This window comes from Mus pahari, chromosome 8 (assembly GCF_900095145.1).
Source record: "Mus pahari chromosome 8, PAHARI_EIJ_v1.1, whole genome shotgun sequence".
NCBI classification, from domain to species: Eukaryota; Metazoa; Chordata; class Mammalia; order Rodentia; family Muridae; genus Mus; species Mus pahari.
Genome location: NC_034597.1, coordinates 67,710,681 through 67,722,028, shown reverse-complemented (window position 1 = coordinate 67,722,028; position 11,348 = coordinate 67,710,681). Strand labels below are relative to the sequence as shown.

At 45.3% G+C, this 11,348-nt stretch overlaps 1 protein-coding gene and 1 pseudogene across 4 annotated transcripts in view; one reads left to right on the top strand and one right to left on the bottom strand.

Moving 5' to 3' along the window:
* Enox1 (ecto-NOX disulfide-thiol exchanger 1) overlaps window positions 1–11,348 on the bottom strand; it is a 549,637-nt gene that overhangs the window by 439,178 nt on the left and 99,111 nt on the right. The window lies entirely within an intron of this gene.
* LOC110325124 lies at window positions 1,497–9,805 on the top strand (annotated as a pseudogene).

The window sequence follows — 11,348 nt, the reverse complement described above, 5'->3', positions numbered from 1 at the left end:
CTTTTCCAAGACACATAGATTAACTATGAGCAACAAAAAAAAATAAAAAATAAAAAAAAAAAAAAAAAAAAAAAAAAAAAAAAAAAAAAAAAAGATGTTGGACTATAAGCAATGTCACCCAAAGAGTCAAAAGATGGAAAACAGGAATTACAGCACAGCATGGTTGCTCTAACAGAAAGTTATGCTTTGGGTATGCGTGTCCACTTGGAAAGTGCCTTGCCCAGTGTGGGCTGTCTAGAAGGCATGCTGTGGTGGATCCTATAACAAAACTTAGATCCTCCAGAAGGGACAGTGCAGTGTACGGCAGTGTCAGGGCATGAAACCAAACCAGAAAGGAAAGAGTCTCTGAGACTCGAGAAAATCCTGGACTGTGAAGTCTGTTTCTTTGAGCTTCTTTGAATATCTGAATGCATGAGCCATAACCGTGGCAGCCCTGGGGTATGCTTTTCCCCCCTTTTAACTCTCCTACCTGTAGACAAGGAGGCATCGCAAACATCAAATGCAGGAAGCGCGGACTCAGAAGTCTGAGGCACCCAGCAAGGGATAACAGAACTGTGCCTCTGTGCCATTTGATCACAGAGAGTGTCAATGAAACCTCAGCCAGTCATACAGGAGCCATAAAGGGAATCGCATTAAAGTTAATACAAAAGTCAGGAAAATGTCCTCCGCGAGGGACACTGGCTATTTGCTAGGTGCACCACTGGGAGCGATTGAGGGCTCTCAGTATGACCAAAGCGTGCACTCCCCTCTCCGTGCCCATCTCTGTTTCCTGCATTTAAATAGTTCTTATCTCTCCCTCCCCCTCACTTATTCTTGGGGCGTCTCTGGTTCCCTTTCCACTCCAGCTGCCCTCCTATCCCTGCCATGGTCTCTCTTTAACCCCACCTTCCACCGACTGCTTTGTTACCATGTCTTTTCTGTGAAGAGAGGAGGGAGAAAGTGGGAACGTCAGACATCCTTTGTGCATCCTTTCCACATTCTCCTTTCCCCCTGCTATCCCTGGTTTTTGTTCTCTTCTTCTATGCCCCTTTTCCTCTCTCAGAGCTGAGTCTCTGTTACTAGCATGCAGCCAGCCCAGCAGAACACAGAGCTTAGCAGTGACAGGGACAATGCTGGGCTCTTCTATTATATCAACGTGATATGTGGACCTCTCAGAACCTCCTAACCTGTGCCAGGTCAACAGTTGAGGCAGGGAGACTTGAGAAAAATGCAACAGCTTAGCATTTTCCTAGCATTTAAAAATATGGGACAAATCTAAAATATTTTGCTATTGTGCTTAAAAGCAGGAAGAAAGTAACATATACTAAGCAAAGGGTTTCAGTCACCCTCTGCCTTTGCCCAAGTGTGCCATGAGAGTAATCCTATCTTTAATCTCATCTCTCTTTGTGTAGGCCCCAGACCCTCCTGGGATGGGGGAAGCTTGTTCCATCCCCTGTACAAGGCATCTCAATGACACCAGCAAGAGCTCAAGAAGCGCTGCTTGACAGGGACACAATATGGCATACGGGAAGCCTCCTTTGCTGTCCCATCAGGAAGCTTTCCAAGGTACAGCTTAATAAATAGATGAAGGTGGTACACAATACAGAAGTGCCCGGTACTACATCTCATATCAAATGCACTTAACGAGAACTCCACAGCACAGCCTGAGGTTTGGCACTCTCACCTATAGTCTTTAAATTGCTAAGAAGCAACTTTGATTTTCTTTAAGTAGTTCATTCTTTTATATTCAACCTGTGAACTATCAGTAAAGCTCAGACAAAATCTGGTTTGCTGACCTTTTGAATCCCAGTCCCTGGACACATTACACACCCCTGGCGCAAGTTATGATCCCTCAATATCTGATGATCAATGGATTCAAAACCAAGCAATCAACACACTGGTCAGCGTAAGTTTTAAGAAAATACTAAAATTCACATTGATGGTCTTGGAAAACTTGCCTTGGGTTTTTGGTGCTGTCATGTAATTATAAACACAACACAGGATCAAGCATGCAACTTGCACTAGAGTGGGAAATATTGCTTTGGGCAGGGGCACTAAGCAGTCAGATGTGACAGCTAACATTCAAACAAAAAAAAAAAATTGAAAATGGAAAAAAAAAAGTCTAAAAAGCAGACAAACATCAAATAATAGTTGATGCAATTGTGGTATATTACTAAATCCTGTGTTTCCAATGTGGTACATTACTGTATGTTTCCAATGTGGCACATTACTAAATCCTGTGTGTTTCCATGGTGATTTGTACAGATTTTCTAATTTCATCACACAGCTTCATCTCTTCACAGGGAGGAGGGGAGCAACCACACACTGAACACCACACACAGGCATTTCCTAGTCAACGGAAGAAAACTCTCCAGAAGGCACTTGCTCCACAGACCACGCCGACTGCTGGATCCCTACTTTGGGAGGAGATGTGAATAATTAGTAGATAATAGGGGACCGATGCCAGGCAGAACCGTGAGAGACCACACTCAGAATGTAGGGGCCAGGTGAGCAGTAACCCAGGGACTGTGAGACATACTCCCTGTCAACCAAGAGGCAAAGAACCCACCTGCACGGTTGGCACATGCTACTCTGAACTGCTCTGTAATTAAAAGCATGCTTCTCATTTTGCAGCATCGGTGGGTGTTCCACAGAAATTACTGGAGGTTCTCCTTAAGGCTAACATCCTTATTGTCATTGGGCTGGGCTGGAAGCATCGCACCCCTACACCAAAGCAGCAATGCAGAAGCTGAGGGAGTTGAGCACGTTTCGGGATCATCTGTCATAACCCACAATGTCTCTGGCTCTCACACCGGAAACAGTTTATAAATGCCCACTACTCCTGTGGATAAAAAGGTCACTTCTTAAAAAAGAAAATGTTTTTGGAAGCTCCTAGGGCATGCATCTTTCAACACTAGTCTGATCTAGGTGGTATTAAATATTTAAAACTCACCAGTTTTACTTACAATTAATAGGTTGGGGGCACAGTCCCCCCAGATACATTTGAGAAAACAGTGGGGGCAAGAAGGTCTCAGCCATCTTCCCTCCTGCCCTTCTTATCTGAATCTGGTTACTAGAACTTGGGAAAGATTTTCCTGACCTATTGAAGCACATCAGGAGATCCTCACGTGAGAAGTAAGTCCTCTACATGTAATGAAAGGAGCCAAAGAAATGGGGGCTCCAAGAAGACTTTGGGTGTGTCCTATGCACCCCAAAGCAGCTTATGCAGTTGTACACCCCCTTCCATTAATTGCCAGTAGATCATACTCCTTTGCCCAAACCTATTTTTCCACAACTACCCACTAAGGTAACATCAAACCCCACCTGATTAACAACTGTTTGGGGTCACTGTTGTATGATGTCTCCACTGTGACACACAAACTTAATATATATATATATATATATATATATATATATATATATATATATATATATCTTTCGTTTTGTTTCTTTTGTTTGAGGAACATCAACCATAAACCTAGGCTAGCCTTCTCCCCTCCTGTGCTACTTTAGACCCTTGCCTAGAAACTACATGTACCACTTATGTCATTGGTGCAGAGCACGAGACCCGCATTTGTAATCATCCAGCCAGTGGGGCTTTCTAACAGCGTGGATTTAGAGCAAAGGTGGGGTGTTTGAACTGATTCTCCTTGAATTTCAAATTGGGTTTTCCAGTGGTATGTTTTGCTACTTGTATGAAAAATACCATTCTACAATTTCAGTCTTATCTAGATAATCATAAAACAGTTTCCACCACCATGATGAGCAGAAGGAGAGGAAAGGAAGATGCGGACCTTTTGTAAATTCACCTACCCCTGTGTGGACCTGGACCATCTGCTGGGTGTGTCTTATGAGCAGCTGATGCAGTTGTCCAGCGCATGACAGAGGCAGCACCTGAACCATGGCCTCCGGAGGAAGAAGCCCTCTCGACTCAAGCACTGCCCAAGGAAAAGCCCTAAGTGGTAAAGGCCTACTGGAGGGACATGATAATCCTGCCAAAGATGGCAGGCAGCATGGCAGATATGAACAACAGCAAGACCTTCAACCAGGTGGAAATCAAACCAGAGATGATCAGCTGCTCACTACCTGGGCAACATCTCCATCACCTACAAGCAGGGTAAAGCGAGGCCGACCTGGTATTGGTGCCACCAGCTCCTCCGTCTCCTCCCTGCTTTATTCCCCTCAAGAAGCTCTGACTGACAAAGACTCTGATGATAAAGACTCTGGAAAACGTTTGTTGTATTTTGTTTTTCCTGAAATAAAATCTGCATTATGGTTGGCATCTACACTCATTCTCTACCAAGTCCTACTACAGTTTTTAAACCGCGATGCTGGGGTACGGCCGAGAGTCAGGAAGAACCGTCATCCACCTGCCTGGCTTCACCAATCTTTCAGCATCTCTAGACACCTACTCTCATTCCAATCCAAGCACTTCTATTGGAAGAGAGCAAAGTGGTGGAGGAGGCACCCCATCGCCAGTATCCCCTGGAAGACAGTACAGGGGAATCAACTTCTCCACACCCAGGGGCTGTCAAGCCCTGCTTAAGCAAAGCTTTTGGTGACAGAGGACCCAGGGGAACCCTCTGTAAGAGATCACCACAGATTTTCAGAGTTTACAAGGATAAAGCAAGCAGAGCTCCAGTTGTTCATGAATAAGGCCTCTTTAACATTTTAATGAGAACATTAACTCAGCTTCAGTTTCTTTGGCCTTCCCAGAAAGTCTGTTAGCACTAAAGAAAGTTACTTACAAAACCAATAATGAAATTGTGGGCCTTTTTGTGCCCCCAGGGGCACCACTGAGCCACAGGCAGTGACTGTATTATTTCTCTCCAGAAGGAGCCTATGTTTTGATCAGACTAAGGTTTGGTAAACGAGTCAAACATCCATAGAAAAGCCCTCATCCCTGTGGTGCTGTGTGCTGTGTGTGCTCTCCCATTTTATATCAGATTTGTCCCCTAATTCACTTTTTATACTATACACAGTGTTGAATACAATGCACGACTCAATAAATGTTAGAATATACTTTTCTGCTACTTTCCCATCATCATTTTCTACTGCCTCCGTTCTCTCTCGACAAGTGACTGATTCCCAGCGAAGCTTCGGACTGCCTTTCACCTGGGGCCCATTAAATTCAGAGGACAACCCACGGAGCTTCAGAAGCCAAAGGTGAACAAGAAATAATTCCCAGACTCGGCGACTTAACATGAATTTCTGCTTCGTCCCCTGGACAGAATCTGGAAATCTGGAGCAAAGTGAATAAAAGCATTTGTCACCTTTAAAACCAAGCAGGAGAGGAGATGAGCGCCAAAGGGAATTGCTGTTCAGGTCACACTGCGTGCAGCTCTGACAGCCTAAGTGCTGAGCACCTACTATGCAGAAGCAGTGTTCTAGTTATGGTGACAACACCTGTACCCAAGACAGACCAGAACTCCATTCTCAGTAAGCTAGAAGTGCTGGTGGGAGAGTCAGGTAGCAAACACGCTGAAAACATGCCAGGGCAGTAGGTGATGAAGAAGATACAATGTAGGGATGTGACCAGAGCTGCTGCCTGAATACGGAGTACATTTAAAGTCAAGCCAGAGGGGGAGAAACAAAAGAACACAGCAGAGAGCTCTGAGGCTCATGTAATACTCCTTTAATAACGTGAATTCATACTCACAACCAAAAGAAGTCCACGCAGAAGACTACATAAGCCATGTGATGGTGACAGTTGCCAAAAGTTGTGGAGAAGGAGAGATGAATAGGCAGACCACAGGAGATATAAGAGCAGAAACTGTTTTATATGACCCCATAGTGGCAGTGGTAGCTGTGTGTCACCGATGGGTCCAAATGTCCTGAATAGGCAACCCCGAGAAGGGACCCTCATCTGCCCTATGAGTGTGGATGCTGTGGAGAGGAAATGGGTCAGGGAACACGTTTTATGCTTCATCTCCTCTTGTTCTGGTCTGCTATCTGCTGCTGTGAGAAATTTCAAGACCAAAACAGCTTAGAGAAGAAGGGTTTCCTTGGCTTACCTGTCCCCATGGCAGTTTCTCCTAGAGAGAAGTCTGGTAAGGAGACCAAGCAAGAGCCTGGAGGCAGGACCTGAAGCAGAGACCATGAGGGAGCGCTGCTTATAGCCTTGCTCTCCATGGTTTGCTCAGCCTGCTTGCTTCTGTAAGACAGGACCCGCTGAGGGGTGGCACTGCCCACAGAGGGATGCGCCCTCACACACTGATGGATAACCAAGATAACAGCCCTCGGGCTTTCATGGTGAGCAGTGTGATGAAGACATATTCTAGACTAAAGATCCCTCTTCCCAGATGGCCGTAGCCCAAAACTAACTAGCACACTTCCTTGGTGTGTGTGTGTGTGTGTGTGTGTGTGTGTGTGTGTGTGTGTATACATATATATCCACATACACAAATATGTGTGTGACTATATATGCATATATATGTAATCATATCTGTGTAATTTCAATATAGTGATTTTGCAGTTCTTTGCCTTGTTTTGTTCTTAGCTTTTCCAGACAGGGTTTCTCTGTGTAGCCCTGGCTAACTCCCTCTGAAGACCAGACCGGCGGCGAACTCAGGGATCCACCTGCCTCTGCATTCCTCCGGTTTTCCTAGGAGTAGAGAGAAAGGACTGCAGTCCTCATCGCTGTCTCCAGGAACTTGAAGGAGGCCAAGGAGAATGTGAAGAGTCTTGCTAAGACCTCACGGGTCGTCAGCAGCGGCATGGAAGGAAGAGGTCAGGTTTCCTCACCAAGGACGCCGCGCGTGAGCCACACACCAAGGACACCGCCCATGAGAGAGAGAGCCACACACCTCTTCGTTTCTTTCAGGGTGCCCTTCGGGCACTGCTCTTGGTGTGAGGACCTTGCAGCATGAGGTAATAAGGGCTGGGAAGGGCGGTGCTGCCACCTTCCCCCTCCACTTTCCTTTGTCTCAGCCTGCCATAGATGCTAGTTAAATAATCCATAAAATGTGGCTGAGAAAAATGAAAAAATCATTAACGCCAAAGCCAGCCTCACGGAGAGAAAATCAAATATTAAGGTGCAGTGTGACACAGGTTTTTAAATAGACATTTTAATTATCAACAACAGGTCTCTACTGCGCATGCTCATGCAAAGCCCTCCTGGGAACTCATGGATGGGAAATCCACATGGGGGAGGACACACACCAGGACTCAGTGGCCTCATGGGATTTGAATATACACCCTCACCTGGAACTCTTACCAATTATTTTCTCAGAGAACACTAAAGGAACTGAACAAGCCTACATTATTAGCGCATTCTTTTTATGTAAGCACTGTGAACACAGAGGCAGGGGGATCGCCCAGAGTTCTTGGTCCTCATTGGTAGTGCTAGTCCGGCCAGGGCTACATGGCAAGACCCTGTCTCAGAAGGAGAAATAAAACAAGACTGAGGAGATGGTACAGTCATTAAAATGCTTCCTTTGTTGACTGCGATCCCCTGAGTCCCAGTGGAAAGCCTGGTGTGGTGGCATGCCCTTGGTATCTGAGAATTTAGCAGAGCTCAGAGGAATGCTTTGGGTTCAGTGGCCAACTAGTCATTCTAGTTGGTGAGTTCCAGACCTCTGAGAGACTCGGTCTCAAAAGAAACAGTGAATACCTGAAGGACAACTAAGATTGGCCCCCAGTTTCCATACATGTATAAGTGCAAACACACACACACACACACACAAGAAAATACACTGAACACAAGCTGGGCATGGTGGCACAAACCTTTAACCCCAGCATCTGGGAGATGGAGACAAGAGGATGTGGGAGTGCCAGGCCAGGCTGTCCTTCATGGTGAGGTCTGGGACAGCAGGGCTACCTATGGAGACCCTGTCTCAGAAAACAGAAACAAAAACAAAACCACTTGAAAAGATTTTAAGAAAAGAACAACTGTCTCCGTTATATTTATAGGAGAGACAGATTTAACTTGGAATGTGCTAATAGTGTAGGTTTCTTCAGTTCATTTTAAAGAAAGCAAACATTGGGGGCAGGGGGAGGCCTGGGGAGCCTGGAGAGTGGACTATCTTGTCCATACACAGTATGGACAGTTTTAAATCAAACCTTGTGTCTCTCACCTGCCAGGTGTTCCTCGGAAGCTCTGAGGACGCCCACCTTATGGCACTCTGTAGTCTGAAAGGAAACACTGAGGGGGGAGTGTACCTCTGCCCCGTGAGTCATGGATTTTGCCCCTCTGTATGGGGGGGGGGTTGTCTGTTTTCCTGTTGATTTGTTTTCCTGTTGATTTGTTGATTTGTATGATTCTCTCTGCAGCTTTCCGCCCATATTTTCCAATAACTCCTCATTATAATCACAGCCCCACGGCACAGAGGGACAACAGTTACTGGTTCCCACAACAACGGGGCTGAGAAGACTCCAAGAAGAGGGCCCAGGGGACAGGAATGTGAGACGCCTGGCCAGTTGCACACTGACCTGTGGTCTAGATTAGAAAAGTCATTCTTCAGGGCTAGACATGGAGCACTCCTGTAAATGAGGAGAGTTATTCAATCTCCTCTCTCACTGATGGTCTTAACCAAATGCTTTTATGAGTATTGGTGTTTGCCCTGACATGAGAGAAGCCATCAGGTGGCCACCCTCGGAAACTGCTCTTAGGGTTTCAAGCCAAGAGTCTCTATCCATGTCATTGTTTCCCTGTATTCTGCCCTGTAGAAACTGCTGCACTGCTGGGACACATAGTGTTTCTAATTCTACCTTCTTCCAACAATAAATGTTCTTTCTTCTTTTGGCAGAGTGATGGATTGGCAGAGGCATGCCAGAACAGCAGCTGGTGAGAGGGTTAACTGGAACTAACCCAGACCAGCACTGGATCCGACCTAAAGAGCCTGAACCTTGGGGAGTATTAAGGCAATGTCTGAGAGGGTGTGGCTGTGAGGCCGGGAGAGCAAATGAGCACACAAACTGGAATGGTGGAAAGAAAGCAGAGCAGAGATCAAAAAAGGAAGATCCAAGATGGAAGCCTATGCACCGCCATGGGGCATCTCAAAGTGACTTCGCAGTTCTGTTGGGAACAAAAGAATTCAGGGTGCCAAGGCAGCTACCATGGGCAATGGTAAGAGCTGAGTGGTCATGAATGGGGAAAATGTTTACTCCTCTTCATCCTTTACAGTGAAAACCACCTCCCTCTAGAACCCTGTCCCTCTCGTCCCTTCAGTTTGAGGCCACATTGACTGTCCCTTTATTTTTGTGTGGCCCTTGGTACTATGAAGACACCATTTCATAGTGTGAAGCACCTGTAAAATCCCACATACTAACTCTCTTGACAAAAGTGCCACTTACCTCCTCTGCCTTTCCATTCTCACAATCAGGCATAAGTACTATTAGGTACATATAGAGACAAAGATATTCACGATGCACAAATTGTACAGTGCCCCACGGGGGAAGGAATTGCATTCAAACCGTGATCTTTTTGAGGGTCTCTGCTTTCCTGGGTGCACCTGTTTTGTTCTTGCTTTGTAAATAGATTATCTTTCATTTATAGTGGTTCAATTTATGATGGCGTCAAACAATATACACTGTTGCATCTGAATATTCAGTGCCTTTTGATGTCCTATGGGACTGGTAATGTGTGGGCTGAGCATCAGTGGAACATCATGGCTCCCAGCCAGGGAGGAGACAGGCAGGGTAGACAGCCCATTCGCTGAGGAACGCCACCATTAAGATATGACTTCAGTGGGTAGGCTTAGGAAATGCTTTTTGGCTTCAAATATTTTTCATCTCACTGTAGGTATTGCATGGCATAGCCCGATCGCCGTTTGCAGAGAACCTGTCCTATGGCTTTCACTCATCGGCACTTCTCAGTCAGGCCTGACAAGGCAATACAACAGGATTTCTGCTGAGGTGCTTAGCTGCACCCTCACACTTGAGCCAAAACAAACCCTTCCTCCTTGACATTGTTGGTATTTTGTCATGCCCATAGAAAAGCAATGAATCCATACGCTCTGTGTCAACGGGAGGAAGACTGGCCACTGGCATCAGGTACATATGAAATCTATCCTGAGCTGGAAAATCTCAGATCTAGATGGAGGCCTAGCTGCTTGCTAGTTATGTCGTCAGGGCTAAATGACTTCACTTCCTGATTCCCCATAAGCAACGAGGATGATATTGACCATTACGCTAGATAAAAATGAAGTCCCAGACTTGACACACTGCCTAGATGACCGAATTTCATGTAAGCTATTTATCTTCCCCATTTTCTCACATTTCCCATGACCCCTTGCAGAAACAACCCCCTTGATCATGGTATTTCCTATTATACCAAATGCAGTTTTAAAATTAATGGTCAAACATCAAGTTGATTCGCACTGTCAGTTTTCCCTGAAATAATGTCAAACGTGTCTGTTCATGCTCTAGAGATCCGCTGTCACTCACAGCAGGTGTCCAGGGAGTGACAATGACTGTGGGGTAAACACCTCAGAGAACTGAAGCTCATTCTCTTAGGCTCATTCTTTATATCTGAAAGCATTCAAGATGTTCTTTTGTTCGCCTGAGTACTATATTCAAACAACAGGCAGAAGGAAGATCCTTCTCTGATTTATGGCTGTCAATATCACCTTACATCGGAAGCTGGAATAAAAGTAGGCTCTCCTTGAATTAAAAAAAAAAAAAAAAAAGTCACTAGTTTTGTTCAAATTGAATGCTGCCAGATGCCCTGTCCTACATTCTCCCATATCAATCCCTTCCATGGTCAGCAACTTTTCTCCTGGAAGCAGACCTAGGAAGGAACAAGTTTACACCACTGTCATCTTCAAAGAATTACCTCAGAACATTGCCCAGGTACTTCTCAGTCGTGGCCTCATGGCAGACATGCTTTTCCTAAGAGCTCCAAAACCACCACCACCACCGACAACCGCCCCTCCCCTCAGAGAAGTCTGCCTTCTCCATGAAGCCTCACATAAAAAAAAAAAATCTCAAATATAGTCACAAAGTGTATGGACAGTGTAAACAGTCTACAAATTGTGTATTTGTAGAGTTTTACCTAATCCTTGGTTAGGTCCCTTAGTCACTTGAGGCTGTATTTCTTCATCTGCTAAGTAAGGCAACTGGGCTTTATTATCTCTAAAAGTGTGTGTGTGTGTGTGTGTGTGTGTGTGTGTTTTCCAGATGGTGGTACTGCTAGGAATATGACTATCAGATAGGTATGGTATGAGAAAGTATAATGAATAAACAGTATATTTTATGCACTAAATGGGATATTTATCCCATCAGGAAGATACTGACTTTGTACCATGGCAAGAAAGATAAAAAGAATTAGCTCTCTTCTCTCTCTCTCTCTCTCTCTCTCTCTCTCTCTCTCTCTCTCTCTCTCTCTCTCTCTCTCACACACACACACACACACACAAGAAAATACACTG